This window comes from Silene latifolia, chromosome 4, assembly GCF_048544455.1.
Source record: "Silene latifolia isolate original U9 population chromosome 4, ASM4854445v1, whole genome shotgun sequence".
Lineage (NCBI taxonomy): Eukaryota > Viridiplantae > Streptophyta > Magnoliopsida > Caryophyllales > Caryophyllaceae > Silene > Silene latifolia.
Window position 1 is genome coordinate 104,602,997 of NC_133529.1, and position 27,495 is coordinate 104,630,491.

The following is a 27,495-nucleotide window of genomic DNA, read 5'->3' on the forward strand; positions in this document are numbered from 1 at the left end:
TTGTCCTTCAGCCTTTCCTTTAGTGAGAGATAGCCTTCAGAGTTAGCTTTCAGAAGTGTTAAGAAGTTTCTTCAGAATCCCTGTGACCCCTAATGCCTTCAGACACCAAGTTATCTTCGGACCAAAGAGTTTCTTTCAAGCGTCTTGATTCCGTTTCACCCGGGGTATCTCGGGTATGGTCTCTTCTTATGGTGGCGAGCTTCCTTACGTAGTCTAATGGACTTTAAACGACCCTCCCCGATAGTCGACAGACTCTAAAATGTTCCCGACGACAGGTCCTTGGTTCAGACCCCTTGAACCACCTCGCGTCGCCATAGTCGTCAGGTTGTAATCTCCGATTGACCTGATGGCTATACTTTGACTTTCGCCTTGTTCAAGCCTCAGTCAAAGTGGGGGCTCTGTAGATACCTCATTTCTGCACCTCCCGCAAACCGCCCGATGATGATTGGGCCGCATGTTTGGTACGCGGAACGATTTGTGACAGTTCATAAGTTTATCGTCAAGTGATTGCTCAAACACTGATGTCTACCTCTTAGTTGTCATCTACGCGCCGATACGGTCGTTTTGACAGTAATTAGAGTACATTTGGAGTCTGGGCCTAAAACCGTCTTCATTTTTCGATAACCACTAAATCCGAGTCGAATGTTGGAATGTTAGGATATTTCTATTCCATATTTTATAAATATTTGACAATCTTTCAATCTTTGGTAAACAATTTCCCGTAATATTCATACAAAATATTAAGGAAAATAAGATTATCCCGTTACTCCATAATTTAAAGACGGAAATCTTTCTTCCGCAGGAGGAAACCACATGGGAACAGACGCAGCAGGTGCTGCGCCTCTTCCAAGAGACGCAGTGACTGCTGCGCCTCTTCCCAGGTCCTTTTCTGCGTGTTTTTCGTATCTTTTTCATATCTTTTCGAGATTCACTTCCAAAGTCTCTCCGAAAACCCTATTCCTTCACGTGATTAGTATAAATAGGAGCCTTCGCTCCTCATATTTCTCACGCGAGTGTCCGCCCTTCTCTTCTCCCTTTGCATTCTAGACCACGTTCTTACTTTTTGGCGTCTACGTGCTTGAACATTCGACCACGTAAGCTCGGATCCTTCTGAGTACCAGCCTCGTTTGCATGACCGACCAATTTGACCAACTCCACAACTAATCAACTTAATTAATCTTAATCGTTTTCCTCTTACGAGGGCACTTTCGTTACATTCGAGTCGAGCATCACTAATCGTATACTTAGTTCATCTCGTTTCGTCAAACATGTAAGTCTGAGGGTGTATAATCTCTCTTTTGTTTATTGTTATTTACTTTTTGTATCACTTATGTAAGATTTATGTCGAAAGTACTTCTTAAAACCGATTTATAGAACCGTGCTTTAAAATCTTTTTTACGGATTATCAGAAGACAAACCGTCGAGAAAGGACGCAGCAACTGCTGCGCCTCTTCGAAGGAGTGCAGCACCTGCTGCGCCTCTTCGTGAGGCTACCGCAGTTCCTGCTTCCTTTCTTCTTCCTTCGTCCTCTGTCAATTCGTTGCTTTTTATTTGTTTCCGTTTATTTTTCAAATCTTTGACATAATGGCATAATAATTTCACATGTATATTATTTATCATCATTAATACGTATAATTCATCATTAAATCCGACTTAAATCCCTTATAATTCAATATTTGCGGGTTTTCGTCATTAAAGTCAATCCGGGTTGTAGAAATTCGATTCATTCATATTGGGTTTCTGGAATTCGATCTTTGATATATTCTTACCTGTTTATTATCATATCCACCATTAGTCCATCATTAATAATCTGTTTAACCTAATTAATTTGTCTAGTTTCTTAATTTGTTAATTAATCCTTTTTTATCATGCAATTAATTCGTATTAATCGTTTCCATCCATGTTTATTGCTTTCATGACCATCAATCATATGTAAATAACCTGCTAATCACTTCCATCCGAGTAAATAATATTAATCGATCATTAATTTACCAACGAACATTAACGACTTGCAATTCCGGCTTCACAGCCAGAACTGAGTCAAGGAACAGACGCAGCGACTGCTGCGCCTCTTCCAGAGGGCGCAACTCTGCTGCGCCTGTTCCAGGTTGATTTCTGTCTCTGAACTTCCGTTTTTTTGCCTTGACCTAGTTTAATTAATTACGTATTTAATTAACTATTATTCGTATTATCACCTTAATTCCTGTTCGTTTATTTATTTATTTATTCTTTCTCAAACCATTCGTTTTAAAAGTATTTTCGACATAAATCATTTAATCCTATTGTAATTATTGTAATTTTCTTTATTGTATTCCTTTTATTATTGCTTGTATGCCTTCACATGTAATCAATCTAAATTCCTACTTCGACATTAATTGTATGCTAAATTACATGTTAATCGACTTAGTCTAATCTTCACATGCTAGGATTAATTCTATGGATGTTGCATTGCATGCATATAATCGACAATATATCGAGTATAGACAATTTCCCTAATCATTAGTAGAGGCCGCTATCGAGGCGGGCGGTATTAGGTGTTCGATCAAAAGAGCTTCCTAATACGTACCCTCACCCCTTATTCCAGATCTCTGTGAACATCCGTGTTCATTGGCATCCACGAGAGTCATTCTAGACATAGAATACTAAGGGTAACGAGTTCTTGGTGTTCATGTCACTACTTTGTGTCTTGACATGGCACGAGGTATTCGTACGGTTTCCAATTTTCCACAATAAGTTGGTGGCGACTCCACAAATGCAAACGCTTGTTTCCCAAGCGCCCCCGTGGCCCATGTCCACAGAAGGGTTGCTAATCTAAAATAGAGAGCACGAGGGAGGAGATGGGAGTGTGTAATTTTTACTGAGAGAACTTTGTTTTTTAGTCAGAGAGTGAAGCAGAGAGAGAGAGGGAGAGAAAGACGGAGGCATGTAATGGAATGTGAGACGAAAAAATTAAGGTTTCAGGGGTGGGGATGGGTATATATAGTAGGGGTTATTATTAGGGTTTTTTATGAACTTGGGCTGGACGTGAAATCTACATGGCTTGAGCCCAATTTGTATAGTTGTCAGCCCAACTTTGATATCGTGTGGCCTTTTATTTTTGTTCGGGATGTGTTTACATACGGTCCACGTAGTTTACGCTTTGAAAAAGTACATTAAAACATAACGTTTGACATAATTCGTCTTTGCCGTTATGCTTGACCAATATAGGTGTTCAGATAACTTGCATTTGTTAAAGTTGATTATTAAATTATATTTCTTTTATCCGGATGTAAAGTTTTTTATGTATGTAATTTTATTTACAAGAGTAGATTACGTTATTTCCACATAAACCAGTGCATGTGAACACGTATTTGTAACAAATTTAAACATTAATTATGTAGATCGTTGATTTAGACCAACAAGATAAGTACAATAGAAATGCAAAAAAAAGATATACATTCAAAAACATTAATACCGGCCCAAATACATACCCGTACAATCTTGCACGGGTTTAAAACTAGTTAAGATTTAGATGATAGCCTAGAACTTTGTTTTAGTTTTCGTTATATTTTTGTATGTATGTTAAGCACGAACTTTCATACTACTTTATCCTTCTAACTAAAGAAGGTTGAGACAATGCTCTTATGATGGAGATGCAGAAGTTAATATATAGGCAATATTATTGGATATTCAAAAATTAAAAAGAGGCCATTAATTTAAGGATAAAATTTTGGAGGAAATGAACAGTAAAATTGAGATATAGACGGAGTAATACTTTGGAAAATTGAGTTTTAAATCATTTACATGTATTGTGATATTATTTGTTTCATTGATAAATAATCATCATTAAGGCCCTTATTAAACTACCATATTTAACATTTATTTCTTTTATTTAATAAGATGACCTATTGTTTTTCTTTAATATTATTATACTTTGTATTTATGTTACAATAATTTATTTTTATCTTCACCCTCAATAACAAAATCTTTTTTCTTCTCTGTAATAAATTGTTGAAATTAATGTGAAGATTAATTACAAAAAATTTCTTATATAATATTATAATAATCCTAATTTAAAATTCCTTACAAAAATATCATTATATCTATATTAAATTAATTGTGTACATTAAAAATTTCACGAGTTAAAAAATTCCAAAACTCTACAGATCACATCTAAGTTTCATATTTTATAATTAAAATTGAACGTGGTAGTGAATCGATTAAGATTTTTCATATTAATTTTTTTAACTACTTTCTTCTGATAAAATATTGATTGAAAATGATATATATTTTTTCTTTGATAATTGTTAAACTTAATTATTCAAAAATCGCACTACTTAAAAATTACACATTTATTTATTTATTTAAAATTTGGGTTTTTTGTCAAACACAACCTTTAAAAAAAAGTTTTTTCCAAACACCGCCTTTAAAAATAAAGTTTGTAAAACACAACCTTTAATAAATTTTTTGTTGTCAAACACGACTTTTTGGCCGAAGGACTTAACATTTTGCAATGGGGTAACTTTCAGTCGACGTTTGAGATAGCAAACGATGTCGGTTTGAGGTGTTCTTGGACTCGTTGGAAAGGTGGAAATACAAGCTTTCCAGGGGTTATCAATACGATGGTCAAAGGTTGACTTATGTGGAGTCAATTGATGTGTAAAGTAAGGCTGGTTGGAGAGGCTAGCTCTAAAGCGAGTAGTCATAGGGTTTTTCGTGCGTCTTTAAATGGGGTTAGGTTGTTTTATTTGGTCTAAAATTTGGTATATATATAGAAGGGAGTGTAAGGTAGGTCGTAGTTGTGTTGCTTTTGGTGGTTGTTTGTTGTAAGTGGTGGTTTGAGGTGAGTGAATTGACCCACAAAAAAAATCCTACTTTGACATTCTTTTGATTGTTTTTTACCTCCAATTTAACTCCCCTCGAACCACTACTTGCAACCAACAACCACCACACACAACATAACTAAGACCTATCTTGCACTCCCCGCTACCTACATACCAATTTTTAGACCAAACAAAGTATCTTAACCTCATTAAAAGACCCACTAAAAATCCCTTACCACCCGCTAATCTCTCCGACTAGCCTTACTTTACACAGCAATAGACCCCACATAAGGCCACCTTTGACCATCGTGTTAATAACCCATGGAAAGCTTGTATTTCCACCTTTCCAACGAGTCCAAGAACACCTCAAACCGACATCGTTTGCTATCCCAAACATCGATTGAAAGTTACCCCATTGCAAAATGTTAAGTGCTTTAGCCAAAAAGTCGTGTTTGGCAACAAATTTTTTATTAAAGATTGTGTGTTTACAAACTTTTTTTTAAAGGTGGTGTTTGGAAAAAACCTTTTTGTAAAGGCTGTGTTTGACAAAAACCCCTTAAAATTTTAATAAATAAGTAAAATTTTTGTTAGAAATATTAGTTGCTAACACAAAAAAAATTAAATTTAAACAAACTTTTTATTTTCCTCTCCTTTATTTCTTTAACTTATTTATTTAACCTTTATTTCTTTTATTTAATGGGATGACCTCTTTGTTTTCCTTCAACACTATTATACTTTTTATTTATGTTACCGTAATTTTTTTATCTACCCTTTATTCGCAAATTTTTTTTCTTCCCTATAATAAATTTTTGAAATTAATGCGAAAATTAATTACAAAAATTTTCTTAGTATTATAATAATTGAGACAGTCCTATTATGAAAAAAAACATCGTATTTATCATCAACAAATGATTTTTGTGAACGCAAATGAAAAGTCTCATATCTATAATTTGTGTTACAGAGTAATAGTCTTTGAGCTAGTAGTTTGTTTATATTGCAATGATTCCTCTTTAATTTGTTGTATCTCACATTACTAACATCACTCGAAACATTTATCACTAAAATAAATTCACAATTTAACAACGTACCTAAAGAAAAGGATAGTATAGCATTTAAACATACCAAAAATGCTATTGAGAGTAAATATGAAGAACGATGGAATTCCAATAAGACAAATTATTATTAAAAATAAGGATTACAATTTTGTCATTCATTCTCGAACTCACTTTAGTAGCTAGTAGTCTAAAAGTTTTCGTCTATCGATTTTGTATTCAACCAAAAGGATTAGTCGCTAAAAAATCACGCAAATTACGTAGTCTGGGGTTTGGGGATTTAGGAAGCGACCATTTTCATCCGAACATCTCAAATTATATAAACCTGACAAAATAAGAAAACCATATAAGGACATGACATGAAATAATTAAAGGCACAATAATCTAGAGTACTATATCAAATCTTACTTGTTAAAAAACGCAAACAAAAATCACGGCAAGATAAAATATGCATACTGCTTACATCTTAAATCTCTTCCATTAGAAGACAATATATCAATGTATTTGAATTCCGATTAAAAAATCCTACAAAATAAATAATGAAGTAAAAGTTAAGATAATTTTACGATTGTGGTAAGCGAATTTCGCTAAACACTTGCTAATAAATTACTTAAAGAGTCGAGGTTTTGGTGATTTAGGGAGCGACCATTGAACACCTCAAAACATATAAACCTAGAAAAATAAGAAACCATATAAGGACATGGAATGACAAAATAAAAGGCACAATCATCCAAAGTAATATATCAATAAGTTAATCTTACTTGCTAAAAAAATCAAACAATAATCATATCAAAATAGAACGTACTACTTACCTCTTAAATCTCCTCAGTTAGAAGATAATATATTGGTGCATTTGAATTTCCATCAAAGAAATCCTACAAAGTAAATAATGAAGTAAAAGTTAAGATAATTTTATGATTGGAGTAACAAATTCCAATAAACACTTAACTCATTTATTGCTCAGTAATTAACCATCTTAACTTCCCAAAATTGATTTGTTCTAGCGTAAATTTCCAAAGTGTCCACTCCAAATTCCCAATCGTGGCATTTAATGTCATGCAATTAATGTTAAAACTCTTTTTCACAATATAAAAGTATGTATTTTGTTTTTCATCCTCATATAAGTTTGTGATTATATAATTTTTTTAAAGAAATATTTTTGTAAATCTGGACACTCCCGTTAAAATAATGTAAATGAAAATATTAAAAGCGCAAAATGTTGGATTCTCAGTGATAAAAAAAATTTGCACGGTACTTTAATTTGCCAGTGCAAATAATATTAGCAATTGCCATAGAAGGTGTAAATGTTTATTTTTATTTCTTTTTTATAGTTTACAACTAGATTTGCTTAAAATTAAACGTTGTTGTAAATTTTAAAAAAGTTTTAACCGAAGAAAATGTTGAATTCTATCGATTTCAATACAGGCTTCATAAATTTAAGTGTTACATTTCAGACCAAGCTTGAGCTCGAGTTTAAACGGGCTAAGTTACTCTAAAAAAATTAAGGTGTAGTTGTTCGATAGATTTAACTCTGATTGATTACCGTTATTTTTAATACGTTATAATTTTGCTACACCATAGATAATTTTCTGGGTCCGCCCCTGTATGCAAAACAAATTGTTTGGTTTGAATAAAATCAAGAAGCAACTACTATGTAATTGGTAGAGCAAAGGGTGGATATCGACATGTGATGGTGTTCATCTATTGAAGTCAATAATTTAAATGATAAAATGAATAAGACTTATAATTAAATGGAATAAACGGGGAATTTCAAATGGTAGAATTAATTTCCTAAAAAAAAACGTAGAAACTCATAGATGGGCGGAGTAAATGGTAGAATGTTGATAGTTTTTTTAATTAAATTGCTCAATTATTTGTTTTGACATTTAAAAAGCAAATATAGATATGAAAATTTCTAACAAAATTTGGCAGGGTATTATAAGTGGAATTTACTTAAGAGATGTCACATATGTTTTAGATGGCTTAAGAAGATGTCATGTCACATTGTTCAAGCTAGCTTTTTTATATTGTTTATTGTTTATAGATTATAAATTGATATAACTGACACGTCTGTCGCGTACCTGTCAAAAATACCAACTGGCTCTAACTAATATAGCTAGGGAAGTCGGGTCGAATCCACAGAGAGGTAGGAAATTGTCAGCTTATTCTAAGTTCGTCGAGGTAACCAAATTGGGGGGGGGGTTTGATTGTGGTGTTCTAAACTAATAAGAGAAGGAAGAGAGAATGAGAGAAAGAAATGAGTTAAGCAGATAGAGGAAACAGCTAAGACAGACGGTTCACCATAATTATCCGGTCAAGTAATCTAGGTCTCAGATCAGTGCAAATACGGTCTAAGGGGTAACGAATGTCACCTTTCGGTCCTTAATTCACCCTAAAGCGTAAATAGCTTAGCTTTCGCCCTCACTAAAATACCATATTGCTCGCTACTAGTCTCGCCTTTTCCAACCTTTCGGTCCAGGTCAAGGATCACTAAGATATAAATGTCTAATCGCGTCGACTCAATTAGACAGATACAGTTAATTGCAGCATTTAAACAACAAAGATCATACCAGCATTAACCCAATAAATCGATTACTATTCCTTCATAATTATGGATCCCCTATAGTCTTAGCAGGGGCAATTAGCTACTCATTATCATTGAATTGATAATAACAACAAATAGATCATTAAAACCAAACATGATGATAGAACTAATAAGGATTTAATAAAAGCAATTATGATAACAAATAGAGGAAGAAGGAATTAAAACAGTGATTAAGAATTAAAAGATTAGAGCAGAATAATAGTACCAATATAATCTGAATCCGAGTAGCAAAAGTATAGGAAGAAAGACCAAATCCAATCAACAGTAGCAAGGTATAGAGTAAAAATGAACGAACGACCAGAAGAGAAAGTAACGTAGTCCCTCCCCTCTGTCTTATACGAAAAATCCATCCTAAAACCTAATCTATGGACTAATTACAAAAGCCCATAAGATAATTAGGCGGAAAAAGTCTTTAGAAGGACAAACCACTCGATCGAGTAGAATTAAACTACTCGATCGAGCAAACTAGCACCAACCCTCTCGATCGAGTGGAAATAAACCACTCGATCGAGCACTTCTTGCTTGTCTCCTCTTGTGTATACTCGAAAGTGGTCGATCGAGCATCCTTATGCATATAAAGCATTCGATCGAGCATAAAATCTACTCGATCGAACTGTTTAAGCACGTTAGACCTTGAAACACTTCCCGAATCCAGCTCATGCGTCTTCCAAGTGTTAGATTTCCAAGCTCCGGCTCCTTATTCTCCATGAATGCATGCAAATGGGACGGATTAAGGCTCGGGTTAGCTCCTCTTTGGTCAATTCCTTCAAATTGCATAAAACGAACCAAAGTAGAATATTCGGGGGTATTTGTAGCTAGATGCTACATAAAAAGTACTGAAATGCGTGTAAAAATGAGGTAAAAACCTTATATAAAGGACACGCATCAAATCTCCCCAAACCAAACCTTTGCTTGTCCCCAAGCAAATATGAATGCAACTAAGGAATAACAGTGGAACGGGACCAACGCATCAGCTACAAATCACCCACTAGAACCAATTTAATGCAACAAAATGACAAAGTGGCAAATGCGAAGTGCAAACGAGTTAAATCAATGTTTCAAACTTACTGAACTGCCGACCTTGCAAGACTCAAAAGATATCGGACTCTCACGGTCGCTCGTCACTCAAAATTAGGCACAAGGTGAGTATATATGTGAGAGATAGAAAGAAGTAAGACACTCACCTAACTCGACCTATAAGAGCATGCATGCAGTTAACATGAATAAAGTCTCTACAACCGTACATATGCATTCCAACCATACTAATGACCAAGACACATGCCGAGGACTTACATTTGGGTAAGTGAGGTAATGGGTAAGAAGGGGCTAAGATTAATTTGGATATGTGGAGTTAATAGCCAGGCTAGCAACAACGGATCCAAACATAAAATGCATCCCAACTTCGTACTCAATATAACAAGATGAAACGGTGCAAAAACTATGCACTAAACTCACGAAACACCAAGAAATCGTCAACTCCCCATAAGATATATATAAGACATGGGAGCGAAAATCATTATCCAATTTCTTTTTCTTTGATATGATTTTTCTTTTTTCTTCTTTTCTTAGTTCGCCTTTTTCTTTCTTTTTTTTCTTTTCATTCCATTTTTTCTTTTCTTTTCATTCCCTTCAATTCTTCCACCATCTTCTGAAATCAGATAAAATAACCATATTGCAATAAAACATTCCAACAACTACTCGTTACTAGCTTGGCTAGGGTAGGAAGTATTATAGAAAGTAGTTAATAGGACAAAAAGGCAATTTGGCTATGTGAGGCTCATGGGTAGAATGAAATAAAGGGAACTTGCCTCTCCTAACATGTGTCACCATCCACAGACCGAATGCATACAGGTATTAAGAAGACTAGACTCATGCTTATGCAAATTGATGTTACATGCCTTAAAGAGAGTACTACTCACATCCTAAATGAAACCGGTCATGAATGTCACCAGTTTATAAAGCTCTAACCTCAGAATGTAATGTAGCTTGCCGATATAATGAATCAAGTCTATTCGTTCAGATAAGAAAGAAACAAAAACTCGTAGATTATGCATCTAATCATGCCAACTAAATGTCAAGAATATGCAAGGCTCAAGTAAAGGTTCAATGTAGCGTCAAATTTCAAACGTTCCGACTCAAATTAAACGTGAATTTCTTGAATTTTTGAAATTTTTCTAGATTTTTTTGAATTTTATGACTTTTTTGAATTAATTAAAACAACAATGCATGCAAAAATAATTAAACGTGTAAGTGAAAATGCAAGAAAACATGCAGACAGACTTAGATATGGATGCATACCTCCCCAAACCAAACCGTACAATGCCCTCATTGTACCAAAAATAGGGAAAGAAATGCAAACTAAAGAGAAAAGGAGAAGTGGAGTCGGAAAACTTACAAAACGTCATATAGAGGGGCCTCCCCAACCCGACCATGAACATGGGAGGTCAAAGAAAGTCAAGCAGTAACTCCATAGACGTAAAACAGCGGCTGGAAGACATTATTACTCGATCGAGTAACTTGGAACAGCTCGATCGAGCAAACTGGCAAAGGAAGGACTCGATCGAGTAGAAAACCGGTCGATCGAGTGGATGCGTTTTCTGCTTTGGTCGATCGAGTAAAAATACCACTCGATCGACTGACAAATACCTCAAAAAGCGCTCGATCGAGTAGAAAACTACTCGATCGAGTGAAGTAACCTGCAAAACACGCATTTCATAGCAAGGGAAGCATAAAGAGTTCGTAAAACAACGTCTAAAGTTCAACATAACGCTAAAGAAAAATAAATAGTTCAACAAAAGTACAATAAAACAGTCCGGCCGCCTGCCCCGAGAGAGCGGTTTATGAGGTCCCGCACGACCTTTTCGGCATCAAATAATCGGCGCGTCAAGCGTGTCGAAATACAAGACTTCAACACGATTGTCTGTTTCGTTCGCCTCGTGGTAATGCTTCACATATTGGCCATTCACCTTGAACCTATGACCTTCGGAATCTTCGAGCTCCACGGATCCAAATTTGTAACACCGTCACCGTATAAGGACCACTCCACCCGGACTTGACTTGCCAGGGAATAATCTCAATCGGGCATTGAAAAGCAAAGACCTTTTGCCCAACATGAAACTCACGAGGTAGGATCCTCTTGTCATGCCATCTCTTCGTCTTTTCTCTGTAAATGCGCGAGCTATCATAGGCATTAAGCCTAAACTCTTCCAACTCATCTACCTGCAAAAGACGATTCTGACCACACAACTTAGGATCATAGTTAAGCTCACGAATTGCCCACCAAGCCTTACATTCCAATTCAACAGGTAAGTGACACGATTTTCCATAAACTAGCCTATAAGGTGATGCACCAATTGGTGTCTTAAAGGCAGTTCTATAAGCCCATAATGTGTCATCTAGCTTAAGACTCCAGTCCTTCCGTGATTTAGAAACTACCTTAGACAAGATCTCTTTCAACTCGCGATTAGAGACCTCAACCTGACCACTAGTTTGGGGATGATACCCCAAACCACGCCGGTGTTGAACACCAACTTTAGACAGAATAGAAGTGAGTTTCTTTTCTTTAAAATGCATCCCCCCATCACTAATGACGACCCTAGGGACACCAAATCGGGGGAATATGATCTTTTTAAACATCTTTATCACGGTCTTAGCATCACAATGGGGTGAGGCTATTGCCTCAACCCATTTTGACACATAGTCTACAGCCACTAAGACATACCCGTTACCTTTACTGGATGGGAACGGTCCTTGGAAATCAATGCCCCAGACATCGAAGACCTCAACCTCTAAGATTCCGTTTTGTGGCATCTCATGTCTCTTCGAAATGTTCCCTGATTATTGGCAAGCATCACAAGCTGAAACAAAAGACTTAGCGTCAGCAAACAAAGAAGGCCAGTAAAAACCAGACTGAAGTACCTTAGCCACGGTGCGCGATGGACCGTGGTGACCACCATATGAAGAGGAGTGACAGCCTTCCAGGACTACTTTGGTCTCCCACTATGGAATACACCATCTGTAGAGACCGTCTGCACATTCCTTAAACAAGTAAGGATCATCCTGTAATCGCTTAGCGTTATACGTAAAACGCTTCCTCTCGCGATGAGAAAGGTCGGGTGGCATCTTGCCACTGACAACGAAGTTAGCTATATCTGCATACCAAGGTTCTTGGTTAAAAATAGACGATATAACAACGATTAAAGTATCGTCAGGAAAAGAATCATCAATAGGTAGAGAATCTTCCCCTTCTTGTCGAATCAGTCGCGACAAGTGATCAGCTACAACGTTCTCAGCTCCTTTCTTATCCTTAATCTGCAAATCAAACTCCTGAAGAAGGAGTATCCATCTCAGGAGCCGTGGTTTAGCCTCCTTCTTAGCAAGGAGATGCCTCAAAGCTGCATGGTCGTAAAAACATTGACTTTTGACCCAACTAAATAAGTACGAAACTTCTCTAAGGCATAAACTACAAAGCTAGCGGCTCTTTCTCGATGGTAGTGTATTTCACTTGAGCCTCATCCAGTTCGGCTCGCATAGTAGAGATAGCATTCAAAGCTTTGTCTTTCCTTTGGCCTAGCACCGCTCCTAGTGCATAGTCACTCGCATCACACATAATCTCAAACGGCAAGTCCCGTCGGGGGAGGTCTGATGATCGGGCAGAGACTAAAGCCCGCTTAAACTCGTTAAAAGCAGAAAGACAGTCATCAGTAAACACAAAAGGGGCATCCTTAAGGAACAACTATGTAAGTGGTTTAGCAATCTTTGAGAAGTCCTTGATGAACCGACGATAAAAGCCAGCGTGACCAAGGAAACTCCTCACCCCCTTAACATTGACAGGAGGTGGTAATTGCTAAATCACTTCCACCTTTGCTTTATCAACTTCTATTCCCCTATCAGAAACTAAGTGCCCTAAGACAACTCCCTCGTTGACCATAAAGTGGCACTTCTCCCAGTTCAGCACAAGGTTAACCTCAATACAGCGCTGCAACACTTTCTCAAGGTTAGACAGACAGTTAGAAAAATCACTTCCATATACACTGAAATCGTCCATAAAAACTTCCATGATAGACTCAATATACTCTGAAAATATCCCCATCATGCACCTTTGAAAGGTAAGGGGGGCATTACACAAACCAAAAGGCATCCTGCGATAAGCAAAAATGCCCCGAGGACAAGTAAATGTAGTCTTAGATCGATCGTCTAGGTGGATAGGGATCCAAAGAACCCCGAATACCCGTCTAAATAGCAGAAAAATTTATGAGAAGCTAACCTTTCTACCATTTGATCAATAAAAGGAAGGGGAAAGTGATCTTTCTTGGTGGCGGCATTGAGCTGTCTGTAATCTATGCACATCCACCAACCAGTCACTACTCGAGTAGGTATTAATTCATTCTTCTCATTCTTAACAACAGTTGTCCCTCCTTTCTTCGGGGCCACCTGTACTGGACTCACCCATTTAGAATTACCCACAGAATAAATAATACCTGCATCTAGCAGCTTCATTACCTCAGCCATCACAACATCCTCGCATCTTCCGGTTCGATCGGCGCTGACCGTCTCGTAAGGTTTGTGATCTTCCTCCACTCTATCCTGTGCATACAAATATCGGGACTAATCCCCTTGATATCGTCCAGTGAATAGCCCATTGGTTTCCTGTTTTTCTTAAGTACAACTAACAAAGAAGTCAGTTGATCATCATTAAGCTTGGCACTAACAATGACTGGATATTGTTCTGTATCGTCTAAGAAAACATATTTAAGACGAGAAGGGAGAGGCTTACGTTCCGGTACCTTTACCTCAATGGAGCAAAGAGTGCTAATCATTTGTTCCACTTGCTCTCCCTCATGCTCATCTAAATCATCAACAAGCAGATCCAATGCAGCGTCATCGTCGTCTGGGCTATCTGCACACTCATCAAAAAGCATAAGAGCTTCTAGTGGGTCCTTCATAAAAGAACCCGACCAGAAGTCATAGATAGACTCGTCAATAATATCAACCGAATAGCAAGTATCCTCTATCATTGGCCGAGCCAAAGTGCTAGACAGACTGAAAGTGATCGCGTCATCCCCATCGCAAGAGTCAAACGCCCTTGTTTGACATCAATAACGGCCCCACCTGTACAAAGGAATGGTCTTCCTAAGATAATTTGGGTCCGGGTGTCCTCAGCTATATCTAAAACAATGAAATCAACTGGGATGAAGAGCTTGCCTATTTTCACAGGCACGTCCTCTAAGACACCTAAGGGCTTCCAAACAGATCTATCAGCTATCTGTAGGGTAATGTTAGTCACTTTAAAATGACTCATGTTCAGTTTCTTGCAGACAGGAAGGGGCATGACACTGACACTGGCTCCTAAATCGCAAAGAGCCTTATCAATAACCATGTTGCCTATAATAAAAGTAATAGAAAAGCTGCCCGGGTCTTTCATTTTAGGTGGACCCTTATTTAAAAGCAAATTACTAGACTCTTCCATAAATGAAATCGTCTCAAACTCGCTTAAATTTCTCTTACGCGTCACAATGTCTTTCATAAACTTAGCGTAAGTAGGTACCTGAGTAACAAGTTCGGAAAAAGGGACGGTTACCTGGAGGTTCTTCACGATGTCCACAAACTTACCGTACTGTTGCTCGATCTTTGCGTCCTTCAGACGACCTGGGAAGGGCACCCTGGTAGCAATGAGTGTACCCGCAACTTTTTCTTTACCTTTATCAATGCGTGACGTCTCCACAGCAGGGGAAGATGACACGGTAGCGGAATTAGATAGTAAAATAGGGTCTCCGCCACTTCTGGTACTCGATCGAGTACTTTTATCACTCGATCGACCATTCTCTTCTTCTGTTTCACTCGATCGACCGGTTTTATCACTCGCTCGAGTGATTTCTTCAGCAAACTTACTCGATTGAGTAAGAATATCACTCGATCGACCAACATCAAATTCTGCACTACTCGATCGACCAGTATTTTCACTCGATCGAGTGATAGGATGAATTAATTCACTCGATCGAGTAGATAAATCACTCGATCGAGTGTCTTCAAAGACACGCAAAGAAGCATTTCGGCTAAAAACTCATCCAAATCATCCTCCGGGGTATCTTCAGCTGTTAAAACCCCGTCTTCTGGTACTTTTGGCTCTTCATAAGTAAAGCCAACTTGTAAATTCGTTGCACTAACTGAATTGCATGTCGGTAGAAGCTCGGCTTGGTCTTTCGCGAGTGTTAACTGCGCGACTTGTTCCATCAATTTCGTTATGACCGTGTCTTTCCTATTGCACTTCACATCACACTGTTGTGACATGCTCATCACAAAGGATTTTAATTCAGCAATTTCTTCATTTGCAGTAGGAGAAACCGGCTGCGGCACTGGCGTAGAAGGGGCAGAGATATTCTTTATTTCCTCATACAGGTGAGAAAAAGGAACTCCTTGCTTGTATTTCTGATAAGCAAGGACACGCTCTACACTTGCCATGCACCCAATAGGGTCATGCCCTTCCTCGCCACATCTACCACATGGCTCTATGTGCTCAGTAATCGAACAAACCTGTAATTGAGGCATTCTGGCAAATAGGCTTACCAAGCAACGAATGACTTGCAAAACTAATCAAAACTTTGCAGAAATGAGATCAGCCTCAAGGAATAAATTCCTTGAGACGAGAAACAAACTTAAATAAAGCACAAAATTGCGCCACCTCCCCGGCAACGGCACCAAAATTTGATACGTCTGTCGCGTACCTGTCAGAAATACCAACTGGCTCTAACTAATATAGCTAGGGAAGTCGGGTCGAATCCACAGAGAGGTAGGAAATTGTCAGCTTATTCTAAGTTCGTCGAGGTAACCAAATTGAAGGGGGGTTGATTGTGGTGTTCTAAATTAATAAGAGAAGGAAGAGAGAATGAGAGAAAGAAATGAGTTAAGCAGATAGAGGAAACAGCTAATACAGACAGTTCACCATAATTATCCGGTCAAGTAATCTAGGTCTCAGATCAGTGCAAATACGGTCTAAGGGGTAACGAATGTCACCTTTCGGTCCTTAATTCACCCTAAAGCGTAAATAGCTTAGCTTTCACCCTCACTACAATACCCTATTGCTCGCTACTAGTCTCGCCTTTTCCAACCTTTCGGTCCAGGTCAAGGATCACTAAGATATAAATGTCTAATCGCGTCGACTCAATTAGACAGATACAGTTAATTGCAACATTTAAACAACAAAGATCATACCAGCATTAACCCAATAAATCGATTACTATTCCTACATAATTATGGATCCCCTATAGTCTTAGCAGGGGGAATTAGCTACTCATTATCATTGAATTGACAATAACAACAAATAGATCATTAAAACCAAACATGATGATAGAACTAATAAGGATTTAATAAAAGCAATTATGATAACAAATAGAGGAAGAAGGAATTAAAACAGTGATTAAGAATTAAAAGATTAGAGCAGAATAATAGTACCAATACAATCTGAATCCGAGTAGCAAAAGTATAGGAAGAAAGACCAAATCCAATCAACAGTAGCAAGGTATAGAGTAAAAATGAACGAACGACCAGAAGAGAAAGTAACGTAGTCCCTCCCCTCTGTCTTATACGAAAAATCCATCCTAAAACCTAATCTATGGACTAATTACAAAAGCCCATAAGATAATTAGGCGGAAAAAGTCTTTAGAAGGACAAACCACTCGATCGAGTAGAATTAAACTACTCGATCGAGCAAACTAGCACCAACCCTCTCGATCGAGCACTTCTTGCTTGTCTCCTCTTGTGTATACTCGAAAGTGGTCGATCGAGCATCCTTAGGCATATAAAGCATTCGATCGAGCATAAAATCTACTCGATCGAACTGTTTAAGCACGTTAGACCTTGAAACACTTCCCGAATCCAGCTCACGCGTCTTCCAAGTGTTAGATTTCCAAGCTCCGACTCCTTATTCTCCATGAATGCATGCAAATGGGACGGATTAAGGCTCGGGTTAGCTCCTCTTTGGTCAATTCCTGCAAATTGCTACATAAAAAGTACATAAATGCGTGTAAAAATGAGGTAAAAACCTTATATAAAGGACACGCATCAATAACATGTCACCACATATCAGAGATTCATATTATCATTTTATATTACACACCATAATAGAAAAAGGAAAAACCCGACAAAAATGAAAGAGTATTCAAGCCAAAAGAAAAGTGTAAATATTACCATTATTTTCTAATTTCATGTAATGTTATTGATTCGTGAGTATGACACTCTCCTGCAATTCGAAAACAAACACAAAATAATAACTAATTTAGATTCTAACTATTAATTCAAAACATAATAAGGATAAAAATCGAAACAATACACTTAGTTCTCTATGTATTTTTTACCTACCGGCTTTTGTAATAAAAATGAAAATTAGGATCGGTGTGATATTTATAATAAGATCATTTTTGTAATTAATTCTCCTATTAATTTCAGCAATTTATTTGGAGGAAGAAGAAAAATTTTGTGAATGAAAGGAAGATTAAAAATTATCATAACATAATTCCTAATAATGGTGATTAATAACATTCTACCATTAAATAAAAAAGTATATATTACATCACAAAAATTTCAGAGGGATGGTCTCTCAATAGTGTTATTGAGACACCTCTCACCTGACGGGATGAGAGACCCACTCAATTTCTTTTTTCCTTATCATGTCTCTCACTAAATTAGTGGGAGACGGTCTCTCATGAGACCTACTGACGTTACATAGATATGATAGATTCATAACCTCAAAGATAGATTCATAACCAAAGTTGTAAGTGAAAAATAAAAATTTTATACTAATTTATTTTTTGTGTTTGTTGTATTAATTTATTTAAGAATAATGATGATAATAATGTCATTTTTGTTAGACATTTAAGTACATTTTATGCATATATAAAAGGGTTAATTTAGTAAATTTACATTGTAGAGATTAGTGTCATGTCACAAAAAAATTGTCATGTCACAATTTAAATTTTTGCCATGTCATAATAAATTTTTGCCATGTGGCATTGTTTGCGTGGCTTTAATTGGTCATTTTAGAGTAGCCTTTTAATAATATTTTATAGATATAAGGAAAAATATGATTATATAAGGATACATTCCACTAAAACGATTTTTTTATAAAAATAATTAATACTATAAAAATGGATCATTTCAGGAAAGTTTTTTTATTTTTTCTATAGAATATCTTCCTGTTTGGTAAACAACAAGTTAATATTGGCAAAATCACGTTACAAAAGGAGATCATAATTAGTAGATTTTTTTTAGCGGCTTTGACTAAAATATATATTTCGCAGATTTTGTTAATTTTTTGGGTGCAATTAGGAGCGTCTCCATTTCCTCCCGACGACATAGATTTCACTTCGTGGCGATCCAATGGTCCAACTTTCATCACGAAAAATAAAGGGAAAAGAACATAGAATGAGAAAAATAATATAAAATTGTTTTGTGAGAGGAAAATGGGGTCTTTGTTTTTTTTAGGAAATGGATAAAATTCTAACTTTGTTGGGTAATTAGCTGTTTTGTATTAGCTGATCGTTTAATTTTTTTCCTAAAATACTTCGTGACTAATATGGACATAAACCATTGTTGATAAGATATGTTTTCAAAAGTTAAAATTTCAATTTATATATTGTCTAATCTACCAATTGAATATGTTGGGGCGATTAACACATTGTATAATAGTAGATTTCACCCTAATTTACTATTTCCATGTGTTATCTACCAAACGTCCCAAACAACATATTGATGAATCAGACACACAGACATGCTAAACGTCATATATAAGCCAAATGTTTTTCAATCCGTCTTTTATCAGATACCCCTCTAAATTTATGTAATTAGTTAGCTTAAATGTAGGTAATTTACAAAGATTTTAAATTATACTTTAAACCCGATTCAGATTTTCAAAAAAAAGGAAGAAAACATTTCAAGATATTTTATTACATACTATTTTTGTGATTTTATTTCAAGTGACGTATTTATCCTTATCTCCAAGAAATCCTCTCATATTATTTATTAATTTCGAATCAAGTCGCATTTGAGATTATAATTTTTAATATAGACATCAATTCACATTTGAGATCCTCCAATTCTCATATAAACGTATAGTAATATAAATAAACACCTACATTAGGCATTTAGACCCACCTCAACACTAAAGAGTAAAAAAAAATGGAGATAAGTATAAGCAATGTTGTAACTTCTATGGTTACTATTGTGATAGTAGGTTGGCTATGGAGAACACTGAACTGGCTATGGTTAAGGCCAACGAGACTAGAACGTTGTCTTAGGAAACAAGGATTTCAAGGCAATCCTTATAGGGTATTTTATGGGGATACAAAAGATAAATCTTCCATGGTTAAGGAAAACAACTCTAAGCCTATGGAGTTTTTCTCTAATGATTTTATTCATCTGATAACTCCTTTTAGTAGCAAAACCATTCAAAAATATGGTATGTTTAATAATTTGTTTTTTAATTCACAAATTCTTGTTGAAGACGGAGGAGGTATCCTTCTTAAATCTTAAAATAGGTTAAATACATTTCAAATCATATGGCAAGGTGCCTAGAAATTGACATATGTTCTGTATGTATTAGCACCATATAATAGTAATCACCCGTTTTAAAATTTAAGAGAAATACTTGTCCGAAGCAAGATTTACTGTTCTTAATTTGTTCAATGCTATTGGCCAGACGGGAATTTTTTTTTTTGCATTGAGTTCACTTGTGACTAAAAAGTCTTCCTAGTAGGAATGTCTAGACATGTAAAAATTATCTAATCTAAATGAACCCATAATTTGATAAATTCCTAACTCGATACCCGAACTCAAGAGTAAATCTTGGTTGAAACCAAACTCGAATTGACTCGACCCGAATTTATACTAATGCACTCTAATTATGACCCGGCCATACCCTACGCTACCCTGACCTTAAACAATTGCAAACCCGATATTGAACCGAGCCGAACATACCAGACTCGAACCCAACCCAGTTCATCGTTTGCCCGATCTACGTATGTCCATTGAATAACCTGTTATGTCTCGACCAATCATTTCAAGATCACTGAACGTTTAAATCTTGACTAGTGAGTTTGATTATGACCCAATCAATAGATAAAAAAATATATTTTAATATTCTAATATTTGATCTTGATATGTGAAGCAAGACTAAGGTGGAGATGAATGTAGGTGAAAATTCATTTATATGGGAAGGACCAACTCCAACAATACTTGTTACGAAACCGGAATTAATACGTGAAATATTCAATAAGGTGCATGATTTTCAAAAACCTACACCAAATCACTACATTAAGATGCTGACCAAAGGACTGCCAAGGCTGAACGGTCACAAATGGGTTCAAGAGCGCAAGTTGATCACTCCTGCTTTCCACATGGAAAAACTCAAGGTTTGACCGTCTTATCGTTCATAACTAATTAAATGGGTCATAATGTCAAATACAAGAGTGGTAATTAGGTCAGTCGGGTCAAGTCGGGTTGGAGCATATCAGGATCAGGTCATATCAGGTCAGTCTACCCTTTCGGGTCGATTGATATATTGGGTCCGGTCGAGTTTAAGTCTGGTTATTATCATATCTAGTTATTTTATCGCATTACTTCAACTTTTAACATTAAATAAAATTAGTCTTTCAACCATTATTTGGTTTAGTTACTTTATTATTAAGTCAAACGTATCAAACTTAACACTAAATCGCTTTCATTATGTTCAATACTTAGCTTAATAATTGTCGGGTCATCAATTTAATCGGGTAAATATCGGGTCGAGTTGAGTCGGTTGAGGTCAGGTTACGGGTCTCTATTAGGCCGGGTTTGTTTCGATTTGCACAATTTTTAGGTTCTGTCGGGTTTGGTTTTCTTGAGTTCAGGTTGGGTCAAACATGCTAGCTCTAAAATTACAATACGTAGTTACACTTTCATCACTAAAGTTTTGTTATTTATCCTAAAACTAACTCAAATACTTTTTTTCCTTAAGCAAATGCATCATTTCATTAATAAAAACTAGTTGAGATCTCGTGCTAAAGCACGGCATTTATGAGGTTTACATTAATTGATCTTGTAAAAATTAAATTGTTTTACATAAATTAGTGAAAGTTATAATAGTATGTTGTAATATACTGATTATAATATTAATAAAATTCAAAAAAAAAAAGGTTTACTATTCAATGGACTTTTAGATTAAATTATTTTTATGTGAATCTATTTTTATTATTAAAAATAATGATAGCTGCCTATTATGGAATAATATAATCTAATATAGGGCCAGTACTCTGTTATTATAAAGCATATATTGACCTTATAACTAAAACATATATAAACAGTATACGTTACATTTAGAAGGACGATTTACAAACAACTAAAATATTATTTACCCCTATATTCGTTTTTCTTTTATTTTTAATAGAAAAATTGGAATTATTGATTCTTACTCCTTATCCTTTATTAAGAACAACCCATATTAATGAAGATTAGTTAACTTAAAAAAAAAGGACAATTTATTTTAGAAAAAAAAAACAAATAAAATTGAAACTTTATCAACTCCAACCACCAACTTAAAAAATAACAAATTAGTATACTACGGGTATATTAAGCGTGAATAATGGCAATGTTAATCCTATTTTAGTTGACATTTGATTAGATTGTAATATTTTATTCTGTGGATGAAAGTTTTAGTTAATAAATTAAAAGTCATCATTTTAAGGTGGGCCTATCATATTTATCAATCAATTGAGCGGAAAAATTGTGAGCAACTCTTATTCTTTTAGTTTAGTGGGGATGAGTTAAAAATGGGGCAACAACTAAATCTCGTAAGAATAAGAATATTATTTGGTATATTTTATTTAAGGTGAAAGATTTGTTATGCTACATAATTTGGTATATTGTAATCTTATTTCACACATTGGTCTTGAAAGATACTTCTACTAAAAATTATATGTTCACTTGTTAGGCCCAATTTGTATAGAATATTTCAATAGAATAATATAGCCAAATATAGAAGGTTCAATTTCTTACTAAAAATTTGAGCGGGAAAAATTCTAGAGTTTCTTATTCTTTTAGTTTAAGAGAGATTCGTACGTCATCTATAGAATATGTCAATTTTGACCGGTTATAAATCTATTAAAATTAAATAAAGTAAATTTTTATTAAAACAAAGATTACTAAGCTTGATTTGTTTTGCTTCTGCACATCCTCTACTATGTTGTTATTTCTTTATACACTCTTTTCGCGAAAGGGTTTTCGAATCTTGCATAGCTTTGAACAGAATCTGACGGCATCCGTAGTATCATACTACCATATATCAAACCATTATGATACTGATCTTCTGGCTCCTTTGCAATGATGACAACTTTTTTTTTATTAAGAGAAGAAATCAATTGACGGGGACCAAAAATCTCCTAACAAGAGGACAATAACTGTTCTTCATATAATGTAAATCAAATTAATGGTTGATACTAGACCTGTCAAACGAGATGGTCGGGTGGGTTATGGGTTCAGGTAAAATACGGGTCAGGACTATTTCAGGTTTTTAAAATACGGGTTTGTACGGATCGGGTTTATACAGGATTCGGGTTGGGTCATAAACGGGTCAAATTAATGCATTTTTACAAATGTTTATTTCCTTTATTTTAATTATAAACATATAGTTATTCTTAATTTTTATATTTATCTCTTCGAGTAAGGGTTGAAAAGATCGGATTATTTTCGTGTTATTTTCAGGCGGGTTTCAGTCTAGTTTTTGGGTCAAGTCATATTTTAATAGGTCTAGTTGCTAAATGACATCCCCTTATAAGATATTAGGATTTTTCTTTTTTCTTTAGGAGGGGAGAAAAGGAGGGCCCAACTCAAATACTTATAAAAGTTTAACATGGAGAATTTGTGTTAGACACTAAGTCTTCCTTATGACGATATTATGTGTCTTAAACTTACGACGGTTAAATTACATACCACTTGTGTATATAAGGATGCATGACAAAAAGCAATATATTTGTCTTATGTACACAAATGTTATGATACTTGACCCGTTTTAACCATACGACAGATAGTGTCGTGTGGTGTTAGATTATACATTCCCTCTATTCAAATTATGTTGTTACATTTCATTTTTAGACATTATTCCATAAATAAGAAGAATCTTCAAGATTTCTTTCAATATAAAAGAAGAAATATTTTCATTTGAGATCTTGGTTGTTTAATTCATGTGAGATCTTCAACATTTTAACGAGTATAAAAGTACGAAAAATATACATTATTGACAAACGTGAAAAAGGTAAATATGACAGTTGAATCGGAAGTGAGGAATAAATCATTTGGCTTGTTAAGTGAAACTGTGTTCTTATTTAAGCAAGAACATAAATTATAGTATAAGACCGTCGTATGATACGACCCTTTAAGAGAACTTAATAGAAAAATTAAAAAGTGACCACCTTATATTGTTATAGAATGACTACTCTTTAACATAAAATAGTTAGTTTTTGTTTGTCGCAATATATGAGAGTCGCTCACAATAACTATAAAGCAAGAATTAGTGCTTGTAGATGTAAGACATTGCACAACTGATTAGTATTTGTGTTTTATTTGAATTACTAGCATCTGGTGCCAGCATTTTATTCGACTTTTAAAGATATGATTCAAGAATGGGAGAAAAAAACATCTACAACCGGGTCACAAGAAATTGAAATATGGGCGGATCTACATAATATGTCCGCCGACGCCATCTCACGGGCGGCATTTGGGAGCACTTTTCAAGAAGGCCGGAGAGTATTTGAGCTGTTACGAGAATACTTAGTGATCAATGCTCGCGCCAAACAATCAGTTTATATTCCTGGATCGAGGTACTTTCTTTTCTCATATTTACTCACTCCGTTCCCATGCAATATATCGTACATTTAGATCCGCCATATGGGTCCAATAAATACAGGTTTTGGTAAAATACGGGACGGTGTATTTCAGAACTGGTAAAACGCGGGTAAAGTCTATATGGCTTTTGGGTCATGTTAGAGTCTAAAAGTTGGTCAAATTAAATAACAACCTTTTTTGTCGATTTTTAACATCTCTTCAACTACATTATTATAAAGTCAAATTTTGCCAGTCAAGAATTTATATTAAAAGGAATCTTTTATAAAATGGTTATATAATAGGTAGTTCTTGTCGATTTTTTTCTTATAAAGATATGATTAAACTCAAATTTGTGTGCGTTGTGATTAGGGCCTAAGAAAATTAATAATTAAAACTTCTATAAATTCCTAATAATGAGCAATTTACACGACGCACAACCAGCGTGAAAAATTGTGTGATTTTCATAAACGTTAAAGTCAATTTACAAATAATTTGAAGAAACACCTAAATTGATTGAGCTAACGTCAAATTAATATAATAAAATACAAATTTTGTCAATGAAAATGAATGTTATGACATTTATGTAACATATTCAATATTGCGTCTTATGAAATATCAATTAGTGCTAACACAGTAACACATATATGATAAGTAGTGACCAAATTTATTTAGCAACCATTTAACTATTTAAGTATTCATGTGGTTGCGCTATGTTTTTCAACGAATATAAACATATTTTACGGATTTTTTTAAAGTGTATACCTATTAAATATTTTATATAGTATTGGCGGGAAATGACGAATATAAATTTTTGTACAAGACAATGTTATGGCAGGATCCACGATCAAGTATATGCATTAATTGTAATTTTTACCTTTTTAGGTATTTGCCTACCAAAACAAACAAGAGGGCCACAAAAATACTAAGGGAAATAGAAACCTTACTAAAAGGCATGATTTTAAGGAGACAAAAATAAATGAATGCTGGAGAAAAAGTCAAAGATGACTTACTAGGTCATTTGCTAACATCTAGTATAGAAGGAATACAAGACAATGGTAAAAAATCTAATATAAAGTTAAGTGTAAAAGAGGTAATTGAAGAATGCAAATTATTCTATATTGTTGGACAAGATACCACTTCATCACTATTTGCATGGACTCTTATTTTATTGAGCAAGCATCAAGATTGGCAAGAACAAGCACGGGAAGAGATTTTTAGCACTTTTGGTAATAATGCACCTGATTTTGAAGGCTTAACCCGTCTTAAAAAGGTACGTAAATACTTCATATGCCACTAATAATTCTTTTAGAAGACTGAGGGAGTATGTTTAATTTAACTCTGATCATTATTCTAACACTTTAGTAAAATTGTCTACCATGATCGAGCAATACAAGTTCTTTTTTTATGCCATTGATTATAACTTTTAAACAAAAGGCAACCACATATTATGTTGAAATTAGCTTTAATGATGATATATTTTAGAACATTAGAAAACCGATCGTTAACAATGCTATCTGTTTTGATATTTCGTTATTAAAGTAAGCCCTTTCGGATTTTTTTCTCACAAAAAAAAATACTCTGATGTATGACTTTAGTGTCAATAATTTTACCTGGGACAAAAGTCATTACTTCACTAGTTAGTAGGCCATGATATCTTACCAAAGTTACTTCAAGTAGCGATTTTGGTACTTGTAAATCTTTTTTTATCAAAATTTTACCTCGGACTAAAGTCGTTACTTCAAGTAGCGGTTTTTTCCAAATCTAATAGAAATGAAAATTTTATGATATGGACCCATTTGCGGAAAATAGTTTTAAATGGACCCTAAAATAACAAATAGTTTGAAAAGTAACCCTAAAAATAAAACAAAAATAATCGTCTTTAAGATTACATTTTGACAATATTTTTATTCATTTATTTTTGAAAATATAATTTCGTTGTATAATTTTTAACGGTAATTATAAATACTAGCAACAAGGTTTTTAAACATCTACGATCGCAGATTGTAAAATTTGACCAAGAAAGTAAATTAGTTCATTGGATTGAATGGACAGAGGCATAAAACAATCTTGAAACTAAGTTTTTTTTTTAACAAATAAAGGCCGCCTTTGTTTTTTTGGTGCACACCATTTATTTAAAATTCTCATCACGTAGCTGGAAAATGGCTAAATCTAAAGAATTATACCGTACCAGCAACTAATTTTTTTTGGCAGCTATAAGACATAACTATGTATTGTTTGATGTTTAACAATTAATGATATTTTTTTCCCTCCAGGTAAATTTGATATTGCATGAAGTTTTACGGTTGTATCCACCCACACCTACGCTTGATCGAAAAGCTAGCCATGATATCACAATTGATGGAAAAGTAATACCATCTGGTGTACATTTCCAAGCACAATTATTGTATGTTCTCCAAGACGAGAGATTTTGGGGTATCGATGCGAAAGAATTTAATCCCGAGAGGTTTTCTGAAGGGATTCTCAAAGCCGCAGGAGGAAATATTTGTTTTTTCTCGTTTGGATGGGGCCCTCGCATTTGTATCGGATCGAATTTTTCCTTGATGGAAGCTAAATTGGGATTGTCAATGATACTACAACGCTTTCGTTTGGATCTCTCACCATCGTATGTTCATGCTCCTACGATTAGTCGTGGCACACTTCGTCCAGGATATGGAGTTAATTTAATACTTCATCGTTTGTAAAGTTATTCTCCGATAGAATAATTATTGTTGTGTCTTAATTCATACTCGTACGTACTTTGACATGTCTCTAAACATGATTGAATAAGAGGAAACGATTATGTTTTTTTACCGAGTAAGTGAACGAAGTTGTTCAATATATATGGACTAATGCTAATAATTTTAGACACATGTTATATTGTTAGAGTAAATTTTTATGAAATGTTTTCGTTAAGTGAATTCTTTTTATTGTACAACATTACTTTAATGTCTTTATGACTTTCGCGAATTGAGAGTTAAAATTATTTGTTTGTCTGTGATTAAAATACTCGTCACAAAGAATATAAAATAAAAATGATGTTTGGGACAGAGTGAGTATTTTTTAAACGTTCTTGTATGCTTCATCATCTTTACGGCATATTTTACTGTTAAGAGTAAGAAATGTCAAGCCTCCATGTTAGTTGAATTTTCGTTTGCCTAGAAAATCTCATGTCATATTATTGGCATTA

The 27,495-nt window shown here is 34.9% G+C and overlaps 1 pseudogene; it reads left to right on the top strand.

The window, feature by feature from the left end:
- Nucleotides 1-19,631: 19,631 nt before the first annotated feature.
- LOC141652376 (cytochrome P450 CYP72A219-like) lies at nucleotides 19,632-27,010 on the top strand (annotated as a pseudogene).
- Nucleotides 27,011-27,495: the final 485 nt, after the last annotated feature.